This window comes from Marmota monax, unplaced genomic scaffold (assembly GCF_021218885.2).
Source record: "Marmota monax isolate L192 unplaced genomic scaffold, Marmota_monax_Labrador192_F-V1.1 WCK01_AAM20220418_F8-fsc00004, whole genome shotgun sequence".
Classification (NCBI taxonomy): Eukaryota; Metazoa; Chordata; class Mammalia; order Rodentia; family Sciuridae; genus Marmota; species Marmota monax.
The window spans coordinates 22,770,908-22,787,651 of NW_026692881.1; the positions used below are offsets into that span (position 1 = coordinate 22,770,908).

The 16,744-nt window shown below is 40.0% G+C and overlaps 1 non-coding gene across 1 annotated transcript; it reads left to right on the forward strand.

The window, feature by feature from the left end:
* The first annotated feature begins 2,614 nt into the window (after window positions 1–2,614).
* Window positions 2,615–2,721, forward strand: LOC124096618 (U6 spliceosomal RNA). The gene has a single exon (XR_006852922.1). It is a non-coding gene; the product is annotated as a U6 spliceosomal RNA (small nuclear RNA).
* Window positions 2,722–16,744: the final 14,023 nt, after the last annotated feature.

The window sequence follows — 16,744 nt, forward strand, 5'->3', positions numbered from 1 at the left end:
TCCATATATGTTTCAATGATTTTTAATGCCTTTCTTGCTTCAGGCGTTAACATTCGGGGTGAATTTGGATCTGATGGACCTTTTAGGATATCAAATAAAGGTCCCAACTCTCCTGTTGGTATACCTAAATAAGGCCTTATCCAATTTATGTCTCCTAATAACTTTTGAAAGTCATTAAGTGATTTGAGTTGATCTACTCGTATTTGAATTTTTGGTGGACGGACCATGGTTGAGGATAATAGAACTCCTAAATAATTAATTGGAAAATTTAATTGTACTTTATCTATTGCTATCTCTAGATTATAATTTTTTAATAAGTTTGTAAGTGTGGCATAACATTCTAGCAATGTGTTTTTATCTTTGTGTGCTAATAATACATCATCCATATAGTGAAATATTTGTAGTTCAGGATTTTGATTTCTAAGTGGCTGGATTACTTTGTTAACATAAATTTGACACATAGTTGGGCTGTTAGCCATCCCTTGAGGGAGTACTTTCCATTCATATCTCTGATCAGGACCTTCATGATTCAGTGCAGGGATAGTAAATGCAAAACGTGGACTATCCTCAGGATGAATTGGAATTGAAAAAAAACAATCTTTAATATCTATAACTAAAACATACCAGGTTTTTGGCAAAGCAGACAACTGAGGAATCCCTGATTGAGCAGGTCCCATAATAACCATCTCATTATTAATGGCTCTTAAATCTTGCAATAATCTCCGTTTACCAGATTTCTTTTTGATGACAAAAATGGGAGTATTATGGGGAGATACAGAAGGTTGTATATGTCCTTCTGCTAATTGTTGTTTGACCAGGTCATGGGCTGCTTGTATCTTTTCTTTAGTCAGGGGCCACTGAGGAACCCATACTGGTCTTTCTGATTTCCAAGTAATTTTTATTGTCTCAGTGGCCCTTTCTGAAAATCCAACCCATGTCTGTCTGTTCCTTGATCTATTTGTATTGGTGCTGCTATACCTTGTTCTTGTTTTTCTAATCTTTTTCCTTTCCTAAAACCTTGTCTAGTCATAATAGTGGGTGCATTTTGGTTGATGTTATTTGTTAATGTCAAACCTAATTGATCTAGGACATCTCGTCCCCATAAATTTATAGGAAGATGATCCAATACATATGGCTGTATAGTTCCTTCACATCCTTCAGGATCCTTCCAATCTAATACCATTGCACTTCTATGGGGATTAGTTGCCACTCCTAGGCCTCGAAGCGTTTGAGTGGCTTGTTGTAATGGCCAATGTTTTGGCCATTCTTGACGAGAGATGATGCTAAGGTCTGCACCTGTATCCAGTAGCCCATTAAATTCATGTCCTTGAATATTTAGTTTTAGCATTGGGCGAGAATCTAAATTTAAAGAAAGCATAGCCCAATCTACACCTGTGGAGCCTAATCCCTTGGAACCTCTTTCTACAGTACGACTGGAAAATTTATCATGTAGGCTGGGTATTATTAGTAACTATGCTATTCTATCTCCTGGTGAAATTACTGATATACCCTTTGGAGAACTGGCTATAATTTTTATTTCACCTTCATAATCGGGATCAATTACCCCAGGACTTATCATAAGTCCTTTTAGAGTAGAAGAGCTGCGTCCCAATAATAAGCCTACTGTTCCTTTGGGAAGAGGTCCAACAATTAGCAGAAGGACATATACAACCTTCTGTATCTCCCCATAATACTCCCATTTTTGTCATCAAAAAGAAATCTGGTAAATGGAGATTATTGCAAGATTTAAGAGCCATTAATAATGAGATGGTTATTATGGGACCTGCTCAATCAGGGATTCCTCAGTTGTCTACTTTGCCAAAAACCTGGTATGTTTTAGTTATAGATATTAAAGATTGTTTTTTTTCAATTCCAATTCATCCTGAGGATAGTCCACGTTTTGCATTTACTATCCCTGCACTGAATCATGAAGGTCCTGATCAGAGATATGAATGGAAAGTACTCCCTCAAGGGATGGCTAACAGCCCAACTATGTGTCAAATTTATGTTAACAAAGTAATCCAGCCACTTAGAAATCAAAATCCTGAACTACAAATATTTCACTATATGGATGATGTATTATTAGCACACAAAGATAAAAACACATTGCTAGAATGTTATGCCACACTTACAAACTTATTAAAAAATTATAATCTAGAGATAGCAATAGATAAAGTACAATTAAATTTTCCAATTAATTATTTAGGAGTTCTATTATCCTCAACCATGGTCCGTCCACCAAAAATTCAAATACGAGTAGATCAACTCAAATCACTTAATGACTTTCAAAAGTTATTAGGAGACATAAATTGGATAAGGCCTTATTTAGGTATACCAACAGGAGAGTTGGGACCTTTATTTGATATCCTAAAAGGTCCATCAGATCCAAATTCACCCCGAATGTTAACGCCTGAAGCAAGAAAGGCATTAAAAATCATTGAAACATATATGGAAAATATGCATTTGGATAGAATTGATATAAGTTTGCCTTTATTATTTATTGTACTACCAACAAAAAATATTCCTACAGGAGTATTGTGGCATATGCTACAACGTATATGAACCGTGAAGACATTATGCCAGTTAAAGTCAGTCACAAAAAGACAAACACCATGTTATCCCATGTAAGTTACATATACTAAAATTGGAACGATACAGAGAAGATTAGCATGGCCCCTGCGCAAGGATGACACGCAAATTCGTGAAGCGTTCCATATTTTTAAGCTAGCTGCCTGCAGAACTTACCTGGACTGTGATTTAAGCTAGATGCCTGCAGAACTTACCTGGACTGTGATTTAAGCTAGCTGCCTGCAGAACTTACCTGGACTGTGATTTACCTGGACTGTGAGTTAATCTATTGAGACACTGCTTTCTGGAATGAGACAACAAACTGTAATCTATAACAAATTGTTACTCAGTATCTTTGCTAACAGTGTCATTGCTGGTATAATTTTTCCAAGGGCTTCTTGCATGGAGCCATCAAGTGGCTTGGTATTGCGGCATTTTGTATCCTCCCTTTCTGTTTGTAGCAGGTTATTTATGGTGTTTCTGTAAAAACCACTATGGTCGTTATTTAAATTAAACAAAAGGGGGAAATGTTAGAGTCTGTAAACAAGTCAAAATAACACCTGGCATTTTGCCAGGGGAATGTTAGAGTTTGTAAACAAGTCTGGATGGTGCCTGGCAAAATGCCAGAGGGAGTGGTTTGAGAAGTAACAAAAGCGAGCCATTAAGTGTGGAGATTCCTTATTGGTTGACTGATGTATCTAGTTTATGCTAATTAGATAAGCTGTGTGGAATGTATAAATACTGCTCCTGTCCTGCAATAAAGGGCTCCTACTCCTGCTGTGTCAACGTTCACAAGTTGTTCGTCACCCCCCGGTTATTTTGCTGCAGCCAGCCGGACTCCGGCAGAGAAAGTTGTTTGGAAAAGTTCAAATCTATAATTAAAAACAGAATGTAAATAATCTAAACCTGGAAGGTTGCATAGCTTTCAATTCATCAATTTTCTCGTTTTGAAAGTTGAAGTTACACCTCACACTCGTTAAGGGGGCTACTCAAAAAACAGGAAATACCAAGTGAGAATGCTAGTGAGGATGTGGTGCACAGAGAACCCGGGTACACTACTACCAGAAATGAAAAATGATGCAGGCACTGTGAAAATTACATACTGTACCCGTTTAGATCTGGAAGGTCCTCCAAAGGCCCTGAGTCCCCAGCTCAGTGTGATTAAGCGGTAATAAAAACCTGTAAAAGTTCAGGACTGGTAGGAGGTCTTAGGTCATTGGAAGCCTGCACGTGAAGGGGATAATGGGACCCTAGTCCCTTTTTCTTTTTCCCACTCACCTCTCCACCATCATGAGGTGAGCATCCTGCTCCATCATACTGTCTTGCTAGGGTGTGTTGCCTTGCCACAGGCCCCAAAAGCAACTTGGCCAACTGACCATAGACAAAGCCTCCCAAATTGGGAGCCAAAATAAATCTTTTCCCTTTTTATGTTGATTACCTCAAGTATTTTGCTACCATAATGGAAAGCTGACTAATATAAATGGTTCCTTAAGTAACTAAAAATGGAATTAGCAGTTAACATAACAACCCCACTTCTGGGTATAGCCACCCCCCCAAAAAAGATAAAAGCAGAATCTCAAAACAAATATTTGCATACTCATGTTCATAGCAGCAATACACACAACAGTCAAAAGATGGAAGGATCCCAGATGTTCATCTAGAGATGAATGGATAAATGATATATGCATGCAATGCAACATCATTCAGCTTTAGTAAGGGAATTGTTATATGCTACAACGTATATGAACCGTGAAGACATTATGCCAGTTAAAGTCAGTCACAAAAAGACAAACACCATGTTATCCCATGTAAGTTACTTGAAGTGTTCAATTCATTGAAAACCAAAGTAGAATAGCGGTTGCAAGGTCTGGGAGGAAAGGGAAATGATCGGTCATTTAACTAGAATCGAGTTTCAGTTTTTCAGGATGAGAAAGTTCAGAGATTTGTTGTACAACAAAATGAGTATACTTAATGCTACTAAACTGTACACTTAAAAATTAAGATAATAAATGTGGGCAGCATTTAAAATGCAATGGATGTGTATAGTGTACCGTCTGTTGCTTATACCTCAAAGCTGCTAAGGGAAAGCTTGCCCAGGCTCTCGCTGGTTTCTTAGAGTTGGAGGAAGTGCTGCTTTGCATCTAAGCAAATTCCATAGTCATGCTCTGCTAATGCATATGGGAAGGACATGGGAAAGAGCACTCAGGGTGTTTTTTAATGAAAATTTACTGAGAAATTAATAATCCAAAGGACTAGTGGAATGTGCAAGGATGCAATGTTGTTGAAATGTCAGACAGTAGAGTTTTTTGGGTTGTTGCCTAGTTTTTCTTTTCACAGATTTGTTTTCATTGTGAAATGTTGTTATTACCAGCATGCCTTGACTTTGACCTTAAGAACTTAAATTTGTTTTGCATGCCTCCATAAAATTGATATACTATCTATGTCCTGAGAATAGTAAGGGTTAATTAAAATACATAAAGTACTTCAAGACCATTTTCTTAAAGATGTGAACTGAGTACATTATTATTACCATAAATACAATTGAAAAATACAGTCACATTCTCCCCCTAGACATCTCTGTTGGAGACTGTTGCTTCCAATTCTACAGGGCTCATGATAAGGTGAGAACATAAGCAATCTAGCATCAAAATTTATTTTTATCTTCATTTTGGAGAAAAGATTTAACGTCTTGAGGAACAACCCAAAGTTAAAATGAATATAAATATTTTTGCTACACGTCAACTCTATGTAGTTCAATTCAGGAGAGCAGATTTTTTTTCATCCCTTCAATTTCCCACAGGCAGAGATAAATCAAGATAGAGACAAAGTCTCTTTTGGATCAAATATATTTTATTATCTAATCTTAAAGGCTGGAAGATGATTTGTACCAATGCCCAACAAGTTATTCCAACTTCAGAAGGCTCCATGTATGCAGATATGAATTGAACATGCAATGCCACAGGAGCAAATAACGTAAAAAAATGAAATCCAGAAACTGATCAAAGCTAAGTACCCTTTTAGGTACTGAGACTGTTTTCATGATTTGGTTAAAAATAAGGTAATATTGTCAGAGTGACTTATGGCAAATTGCATTATCTCTGTAATTCTCATTTTCTTCAACCTGTCTTTCATGTGATAATGGATATTATGCTGGGCTCTAGAGTCAGACTGCCCAGATGCAAATGTAGGCTATGACATTTACAAATTATGTGGCCCTAGGGAGGGTTACTTAGTATTCTTTGAAAAGAACATTTCAAAAATTATTTTTCTATTCTGTTCTCTAAAGAGGAGTTGTGGTGATATCGCCTAACTTACACGATGAGGAAATTAAATGAGGTGGTGGGTGTATTGACAGTAACACAGAAAGAATTTGCACAGTGTCAGAGGTCATTGGTGTCCTTGCCATCAGAGCATAATGGATATGTTGCTTTGCTCAGGACAAACAGGCTGAAACTATGGAATTCTATACAATGAAATAGTGCTCATCAAAAAAAAAAAAATCTATTACACAACAGTGTGAAAACCAAAACTGCAGAGACAGAAAACTGATGAGTGGGTTGCCAGCGAAGAGGGGTTGAAAGAGAGGCCGGCCACAGTGGGGCAGCACATGTTTTGGTGTGGTGACGGCATTATTCGGTATTTTGATTGCTATGGTGTTCACAAGATTGAGTTTGTGAGTCAAAATTCACCAAAATGATCAAATTTCACTTTTATTTTTTGTAAATACACTTTAAAAAGTCAACTGAAGTGAGTGAACTATGCATTTTCCATTGCTCGTGTACTTCAGTTCAAAGAGAAGAGTCTTTATAAGACAAGGCTTTAGATTTAAGTTAAAAATAGCATTTAAGAACACACACATCTGTTGCTCCAGAGGAAAATACATGTAAAAATAGCTGCAGCACTCTCCCAATCATTTGAATTGTCTTGTCAGCTACTTGGCCTCTGAACACCAGACAGCAGCTCCTAACCTCAGCCCTCCTTGTTCCTCCAGGCTTACAATGAGAATGAAATAAGGAGTATACTTGTCACCTGGATTGTGATGATGGTGTGTCAGCATATACCCAAATTTACCCAGTTTTATACATTATGGGGATTTTTTTGTATGTCAATTATATATCAACAAAACAGGTGTTGGGGAGTCTTACAGAAGGGGAGGACTCAAAATTTGGAGCTTCTCATGCACTTAGTGAATTAGCCGTTTTTAATATTGAAGTTTCTAAATTATTAATGTTTCCCAAAAGTGATATTTGGTGGCAAAAGTAATATCTTCGTGAAGTGTTAAGTGATTTTTATGAAAAAGTCGAATAAGCTGACAGAGCTTAATAATTACACTGTCAGAGAATAAAAGATCCCATTTTCTCAAAGCCATCTACGTTGCCTGGCTTTGGTTGCATGGGCTGTCATCAAGATGGTAAGATTGGCTTCTCCTCTAATTGCACCATGGCAGCCAGTTCTGTGCAAAAGGTTGCTATGATGCCCACCTTTCAGAAGGGTGCCTAACCCATGACAGGGCTTCTGCAGGTGATTATGAACACATCTAAGAGAATGGCTTGCATGCCAATTCGACTAGAGGATGGAGCCTTTGTGGAGCCCTGGGGTGCTGTTCAGAGGCTTTAAAATATAAAACAACTGGTGATTTATTTATTAGCAGGAAGATGAAAAGCATTTTCTTTCCACAATAGTTTGTTGTAGACTCAAAGCTCAAAGGAACTGCCCACCAGAGATGTGTGTTTGACCTCTTTTGTGCAATTTCTGTGGTTTGCTTCCTCATACATTAAGTATGGAGTATACATTATTAACTCATTATGGAGGTATCAAGGTCTGCATGTGGCCTAGTCTTATAACCTTGGAGATTTTGCACTTAAGTCATTGGAGAAATACTGTGAAGGAGAGTTTAGAACTAGGGACCACAGGCCATGATCAAATAGTTATTTTGATCTGCTGTTTGTTTCAGTGGAAGACAACCTGGCTGGTCTGCCAGGCTTTAGTACCCTCAATGCCTATTTCTGCTCAATATCATTTATTGAATGGATTTTACAGGACCACTGGGTACCCCCATTTGGGCTAAAAACTTGGGGCAACACATATGACATGTCTCAATCCTGATGATACTTTAGAATAGCATGAGAGAATTACCATTTATTGTTATGAAAAATTAGAGGACAAAACAAAACTCCAAACTGTTTTGAAATGCGGAATTGAATATAATTAGATGTGTCAGTGGGTGGCACAGTAGAGCTTGGTTGTTGAGAGTGCATCTCCCAGCACCTGCTTTCCTGGGTCTGAATCAGAGTTTTACTGATAACTAGTTGCATGTGTGTGAGTCAGTTAGTAAAGCTACTTCTTCTTTTTTTTATTTTTTTTTTTTGCTTTTTTTTCACTTTTTAATTTTGTTTTAATTAGTTACGTATGACAGTACAATGACCTTGACATATCATATATTTGAATCAGCTACTTATTCTTCATCTGTAAAATTAAGACTCTATGGCCTATCTCATTAGCTGTTGTGTACATTAAATGTGATCCTCCATGTGAAACAATTGACAGGATCCAGCCCTGCTCTAAGGAAGGCTATGGATGATGTCCAAATGAGAACTCCTGACACTTATGGGGCTTTGTAATGCAACCCCTTCTTGACACCCTGTAGTGCTAAAAGTGGTCCCTTCTTCTTTAATCAAATTCAGTGAGTTCTCCTTCCCATCATTCTGACCATGATTTTAAAATGTGTTTCTAATTTCTTCTTCCATTTTAAATGCTGGTTCTTTTAAGAGCCAATTCTGGATTCTCTTCTGGTTAAACCTATTGCAGGTTTTCATTTACAATGACTCACCTTGTGGTATTTGCTCCTGTGCAGTTCAGAGACCCTGGTCTTCAGCCATGAGCTGTCTCCCTGGAATCCAGCGTACCTGCCTGCCTGCTGGGCACCTCCACTGAGGAGCCTTCTAGTTCCCTTCACCATGACAGGCTGGGGCATCCCATTCTGATCATACACCAAACTGTGCTGACTTTCTGGATGATCTCGTTTGGCAGGTGCCATTTCTGTCAACACAGTGGTGCCAGCCATTGATAAGGAACTTGGATTTCAAGGCTGTGCACATTACCTCCACACCCAGGCAGACCTACAGCAGCCCTGACACTGTACCCTGATAGACACCTGCCTTCCTCTTGCGTCTCTCCTCACAGCTGCCTGCATGTCATGGCTACCCCTCCAGCCATGCTCTCTCAGTCTCCACAGTAATTTAGTAGAATCATTAATTGTTTCTTTCTAGGTTATTGCATAAACTTACAGCTGAGTGTCTGTTTCCTAACATCACCTCTCTGTTTCCTTCTGCAGAGAAGGGAGCTGATTTAAAAGGTCCTTCTAACGTTTCTACAAATCTTCCTGTAGTCTTTAAATGGAAGAAAAAAAGACATTCCTTTATATTATGGGCTCTACGTGCTCATAAACTCCCTCTCTGGGTGAGCAATTCTGTCTCCTTATATTTTTGGTAACAGTGTTAAGCACAAATGAATCCAAAATTAACATATTTTTTATTTTTAGTGATTGTCAACCCCTTCAATTCCTTCCTTATTTCTCAAAATTCCATAATAGGCAGCCTTTAACCCCACTATAGAAAATTACTTGCAAATCTTACATTTTTGGGTTGGGATTGTAGCTCTGTGGAAGAGCGCTTGCCTGGCATGTATGAGGCACTAGGTTTGATTTTCAGCACCACATATAAATAAATAAAGTTTCATCAACATCTTAAAAACCTATTTTAAGGAAATCTCTTAATTCTTGCTATTTTTTTCTGTCCATATCTTTACATATGCTACTTTAAAATTTTATAGTCATACTATATATACTGATGACTAAGGAGGGAGCAAGATAACTCACAGTTCTTGTCCTTGGGAAGATTATAGTTCAACAGGAGAAAATTAAACAGGCACTTTAAATATGAGTGGAAACATTATTGTAAGTTTTCTGCAGAAAATGATAATACCATAAATGTCCATAATTGAAGAAATTATTGACTTATTGTACATTTATTCCAGGAACTATGAGCCCAACAAAAATAAAGTAGATCTTTAGTGACTGTCATAGAAAGCTGTCTATGAGATATTATTTAGTGAAAAGACTAGGCTACCAAACATGGTTCCCTACCATTAATCCACCTTACTTACCTACTCATTTTTTTAAGCTTTAAGCTTAATTATCATTGTTTCCTGAAAATATGTCCAAGCTTCCTCAGTCACCTCTGAACTTCATGTTATACTAATATAGAAAATGTGTCAGATATTTAAAAACAAACTTAATTTTTGAATAGTTTTATATTATAGAAGAATTGTAAGCATGGTACAAGGAATATCCTGTGTATTCCTTCACCAGTGATCATCCTAAATTATTATTACACATTCATCCCGCTGAGTGATAGACATTGTTGTAAATAAAAAGTGGAGCCTGGTCAATTTTCTGTGTAGTACAGTCATATCACCCCCAGCCCCATTGCAAAGCCTGGCCCAGGTTGAGAGTTCCAAATAGTTCCCACCATTTGGATCAGGTTAATAAGGAATACATATATTTTCTTGGCCTGAGTTAAACATGTTTTCATGACAGGTGTTTCTGTGAGTAAGCACAGCTGTTAGATGCCAGGTCTCTGCTTCTCTCTACCACAACTTACAACAGAGAAGGCCAGATTCTGTGCAGCAACTGGGCCTCATCAGAAGAGGATCGCAGAGAGCAGCTCTATCCGTCCTGCCTCCACCAAGGACTGGGCATTGTCTCCTTTTGTCCAGCTCTCAAAGTACGGTATTGATAGCCAGACAGCCCCTTTCAGACTTCCCTTAAAAGTAACAAAAACAAGTAAATTAATGTCATTTTGAGGACATTTGAAAGGTCAGTGGCTACTCAAGACCTTGTGACAGTAAGCAACACTCTCAAGCAGTTTATACCATCAGTTCTTTTATGTACAATTTTATTTGTACATGAAAGCTTGAAGCAACTTGCTAACTCCTATTTTTGACATTGACGTGGGTTGCTAGTTGTGGCTTGGACACAGCGGACCTTTGAATCAGGGCGTACACAGTGCCTGGCATGAGGAAGGCACTTGGAAAGCACTTAGAAGTCGGTATCACCATTATGTGGAATTAAGCTAATATGTGGTCATGCAGTAATTTGAATCAGTACCTGGCTGCTCTGAATCAGGTTCTCCCTCTTAACTTACAAGGCCTTTGTGGAAGGGTTCATAGGCAATTCTCACTAGTGTCACCGTCCAATCTATTGTTCCTCAAGTAAGTTAAAAGATGCTAGACATTGCAAAGCTTAATAGACATAAGGTGATCTGTTTTTTATGAAAAAGAATGAGATTCACCTTAATGAAGAGTTATCAACGCTCCATGGGAGATTGCACAGGGTCTGCAAAGACACCCCCACTATCACAGCCTTCGGATCTTAAGTGCTTGCCACCTTTAAGGGAGTTCCTTGAGGGCGGGGCCATGTCTCCTTTTATGTCCTTATTTTCACAGGGTTTGGCGCTGGCTGGAGGTATATCAGTCACTACCACCAGTCTATTTAATTCTGTGAATTAAACTGGATGTAGAAATTTGTTCCTGAAAGAAATGCAGACTTTCGGGTTAAAGAGCAGAAGGCTAATCCTGCCTTACCCTTTGTGGCATGCCCCTTGACAGGAAGGTAATGGAGCAGCTTTATTCTTCTCCTTTGACAAATCAGGATTATTCTGCAGAGAGAACGGTTGAAAAAGCCGAATAGTACCCACAATGTAGCCGTGTCTGTGTGGCTCTCCAGTTCTGAGTAGGCGTGAATAATCAACCTTGTTTTTCCCCAGGAACCCCAGTCAAACCAGGGATCTTCTCTCCACAGAGCTTTGAACCACATCTATCAACTCACTGAAGTTGGCAGGTAGCTTAGATCTTTGTACTGTGCATTGTTCAAGAGAAGAAACCGGAAAACATATAACATCAACACTGAGAAGAAAGCAAAGGAAGGACAGAAGAGAGAACTTAATCTGTAGCAAGACAAGGAGAAAGAAGTCAGGAATAGCTTTCCGAGAAGTTAACGAGGATCCTGGCAGATTTAGTGGAATGGCAATGATCCTACATGAACACAGAAGGAAAGGCTCCGCAGAGAAATACAGATGACAGCTGTACAGTCAACCCCAGGTCAGATAACAAACCTTCTTAATTAACTATGAATGAATGAAATTCTATTAGGTGAATGAGTTGTTGATCAATTAGCTGCTTGTAAACAAAAATTGGAATCCTTTCAATGTAAACACTGGGTTCACACTTTGCTCTAATATCCAAGAATATCTCTAGATCCAAATTTGGCTTGACTCAGTACCATAAAAAGTTTTGAAATTATATGCTACTGAAAAATGATAATTCTGCCATCAATATGTTCCAGAACTTGCCGGAGTTCCCCCAGTAACCAGCAGTGATTCTGCAGACAGCTGCTGTACCGCTCATGGTCTGGAACTTGCTGTTACTATTCTGAGGTCTATATTTGGAAAGAGAATCCAATTATATTGAAGTGATTTTGAAATAATAAATTAGAGGATTTTCTTCCAATCTAGCCTTTCTTCCTCAAAACCTTTCAATGGCCATCTTCTCCTAAACGGTCCCAGTCATAGAGAACACCCCGCATATAGATCTTTTTCGAATCATGATACTGTGACCAATGACTTCTATTTATAGCTGGGATTTTCTCCTTGGCTGTACCTCATTTGCTCCCCTGCTGCTGTGGCATGAGGGTGTGAAGGTGTGCATGAAGTCTTGGCTGATAGAAACAGGATTTGGATGGCAAAAGCAACCTTGGCAGCTACTTGGGTGCCACAGATGGCTATTGTTTGGTCTACGCAACGTCTGCCAGCATAATATTTAATATTCTTTCCCAATTAGTTATGAACATTTCAATTCAAGATACCAAAATCTGGATTTCTGTTTCCTTGTGAAAAACGTGGGGATCCACCACCATGGAGCTCCCACGCCTTCCCTGAAACAATCAGCCAAAGTGAGTCAGGCTTTAGTTTCAGAACACACCCTGCAGTTGGTCAGTTTCTCGATTTCTCCCCCTTTCTTCTTCATCCTGAGTTCCACTGAGAACTCAGTCTTTTTGTCTCATTGGGATTGTGCTTATGTTTTCCACTAAAAATAAAGGAAAAGTGAAATGTTCTTTGGATGCACATGTTTAGTAGAAGTGGGTAAATGAAGGTAGTACAGGAGAGCGGAGCACTTCAGGAAGAAGAGCAAAAGAGGAAGAACCCACAAAATTGTGGAAACAGGTTGCATGTTCACAATACAACAAAGCATGAACATGTATGAGAAACTAAGTTGCATAAGAAAAACAACTGTGTGAAGTAAATAAAAAGTACAGATGTGTCAGAGAAACCAAGATGCATAAGAAATAGTAAGTCTGACTAATGTATATATCTGCACTAGAGAGGAGTAAGTGAGGAGAGGGGACCTACAGCAATCAGCTGAGCAGAGTGCATTTAGCACAAACACCATAAACTGGATGTGGAAGAAGTAAAAGAGATACATAGAGGGATACTAAGATAAAAGGAGATAGCAACATCAAGAAGCAGCTGCCACCTTTGGGCTGGGAGACAAACAGGAAAAGTGTTGTATTGGTTAAAATCTGAAGTCCTGGAAAGGGCTGAAATCAACCTCTGACAGAGGACCCCAGAGGCTGTAACCTAGACTTTTGCACAAAAAAGCACAGGCTCCTGTGGAGGTACTCCATGGGGCCAGGTGAGCTTGGACCAACTGCAAAATCAGTTGCTGGTTCTGGAATGTTACAGGGAAGGAGAAATGTTGCTACACCAACACTGATGGGAACAGATGGGAAACTGGGACCAAAGTAAAACGGGAGCAGGAAGCAGAGAAGCAAACTCCCTCCTCCCGGAGCTTCCAGCCTCCCTGGAGTGCCCTCGTGGGCAGAGCTACTACGGTCCTTGGCTGAGGAAATGTTGTTGGCAGAGTTCAGGTGCCTGCATCATGAAGTAGTGACAATGAAAGCCTAAGAGCAAGTCCCACCCGCTGGTCCTCCACAGACTGGAGCTTGTGACATCTTCCTTAAGGACAAAATCAAAGTGATATTTAAGAAACTCTTAGGTTCATGTCCTACGCTGTGGTCTAGAACATCTTCTCATGAATATTTTCCGTCAATTTAGTGCATTTTAAGCTCCACACCTATGGAAGGTGGTAATGGTGGATAGGGTCACCTCAGTTTCCCATGAGAGAAGATTTGGTGTAGCTGAAAGGCCACTGATAGGCCAACATCACCAGTGTCACAAAGTCGGGATGACAGCTGTAACGCTGTCCACCAGCCAGTGTCTAGGCACTGCAGCGGCTCCTTCTGTGAGTTCATAGGTAGCTGGACCCCTGACAGGAGTGAAGTCCACGAATCTCACTACCTTAGGGAAAGGCCTCTGGGGCCCAGCGTGGCTCCTTGCCCCGGGTCAGGGATGGCACCTATGTGTCTGCTCACTGGTTTTATTAAGTTCTGAAGAAAGAAAAATAATGTGTCTCCAGTTGAAGGTATTGGGCTATCCAAGGGCAATTGAATTTAATGTTTTCTGGAACACCGATTTCATGTCTTTAAAAAAAAAAACCTGAAGTAATACAGCTCAGCTTGTTAGCTTAAAAGAACTAGGTCTTGGTTTGAAGAATTGCTCCAAGTGCCAGTGAAGGGCATGGCTTCCGGGATGCATGGTGATGTTTTCCTACTATCTGTTAAGGGTGAACTCGGCTGAATGAGGAAAAGAAAATCCCTTCTTTAAGAAACTAACCGTCATCTGCCAGGAAGATGGAATAACAAGCAAACACGTCTACGGAAACAGCAAGATGAAAGGCAGCCTCCACTTGTTCACTGTACAACTTGAACAACTGTCACTGGAAGTGACCTAAGGGATCCTTCTGAACATAGTCTGTATTTACTCAGTCACTGGCCCCATAGACTATTCAGAAGTTTCATGTGAGGAAAATGGATTATTGATGTTAAACTAGTCTGCGCTTTGTTTTCATTGTTATATTACCATATTGTTTAAGACCTGCCCTCTCAATGCCAAAGTGCTCTGACACACACACACTCTAAGTCTGGTTTCTCAGAGCCAGCAGTTATCCTGTTTTGCCAATTTTCTCCACTCTTTTCCCCTTCTGAAAAGTGAATGCCATTTGATAAGAGAGACTGGGGGGTGGGGGACGGATCTGGCTTGGACAGGACTGTCAATCAGGGGGCACGGGCACTCCACCTAGGTACAAGGGCCAGGGCCCATGTGTCTGGCTTGTTCTCTGCCCCACTGTCTCCTCCAGTCACTCACGATTACAAGGTGCCTTTTCTCCCCTAGAAATGGCCTTGACTTTCTGGTCAACTTGCTGTCTCCCTCATTCCTGGAGGGACTGCGGGCCTAACCGGGTGTTGACCCAGAGGACATTGAAAATTGTGTTCAATGTGAAGAGTGTTTCTGTAGGTGACTTCCACCAAATCTTCAGCCCTCAAATTTTAAACAAATATTTCATAAGAGCTGGGATGGATGAGGACTGGAGATGGTGAGTCTGGGGTCACACAGGCTTATGTTTGAGTTCCAATTCTACTACATATGTTTTTAGTCTCCTTCAAAAAAGTTACTTAATTTTGCTGAGTCTCCATACCTCACCTCTGAAATGAGAATAATAAGAGTATTATTATGGAGAAGTACTTAATAATGAAATGTAAAAATTTTTAAAAAGAATTAAATGTAAAAACATTGTGTAGCGTGGGGCCTGCCACTCATTGAGTAAGGGCTGTTATCATTATCAGTTTTAATGGATGCAATTGAAAGCAGAAAGAACATCAAACTTTTTTTTTCTAGTAGAAAACTAACAAAAAAATGTAGCAGGTGGTTTTGGGGAGAACAAAGAGATACAGATCCTTCCTTGGGTTGTAATCACAGAGTTTTGGGAGCAGATTGTCATCTCATCCATGTGAATCTGTCCCTCTTCCTCATTCTCAAGAGGGGGAATGTCCCTTTTTCAGTGCGACTTTGCAACGCCTTTAAAGAAGTAGAGTCTTTCTTCCTCAGTGCAGACCTACCAGTGACCCTCTATGTGGCCAGTGCAAAGTGAGAGAAGCGTTCCCCAGTCCCGTGTGAAGGCCTGAGTACTGCTTGTCTGTGGGCCTTGCTATCCCTTGCTAGCACAGGGATCCCTTCAGGATATGCTCACAGGAGAAGGGTGTTTATTTCCCAGGGCAGGATGCACTGACTTGGGAGTGACCTAAAGCATCCTTCTGAACATAGTCAGTCTTTATTTTGGTGTAATATGTAAAAATCAGTCCAGCTGACAAAGGATGTATGAATCTGCGTGTCCACAGGCATGTGCACATACATGTAACATGTAAGTTACAAGGAAAATTGTGGGATGGTAGTGGCCACGGACCCAAGAGATAGCAATGGCTAAAAGACTTATCCCATGAAAATGGCGTGTTTGTACTGGATGGAGCAGGTTGTTGATGTCCTTGGTGAGAGCAGTTTTCTTGGGAATAGTTGGGGATAAATCTCACTCTGGAGGAGGACCAACAGTGCATGGGTGATTTGAAATGGTATCCTATCTGAACAACCTGCAGGAAGACTTTCTTGAGAAGAACAGAGAAATGGACAGGTGATGAGCTCATCCAGGTCCGTGCGTTTGAAGCTGAGGGACACCAATGTGTGCTGGTGTATTTATAAGAAAGATCTAGGAGGTAAGGCAGGTTCGAGAGCACAAAGGGTGGGAGGACACAGAACAAGGGGAAGTACCAGTGACCTGCTCCATGAGTTGGGATTCCACACATTAGGTTTTGCCATTTTATGGGTCCTGACCTACCCCTTAGAGTCTGGGGTCTCCTTGACCTAGCCAACTTCCTTTACCCTATTACAGAGAGGCGTGGAATTGAGATCTCCTAATACTATTACAGACTCTAGTATCTTATTTCGTCTTGGCTACTTCTGATTTGAAACAGACAGCCACAGTTTTCTCATAACTGCCATAAAAGATTATGGACACAAAATAGGATAAAATGCTCCCTCTGGAAATCTAAGATTTATCAGTACGGTTCTCTTAAAGTACACCTCACTTACAAATTCCCCCAAAGGCACGGGTGGCTCTTCAAGTTTTAATCTCTGCCTTTTATTCCCACAAACCAAGTACATTTCCTTCC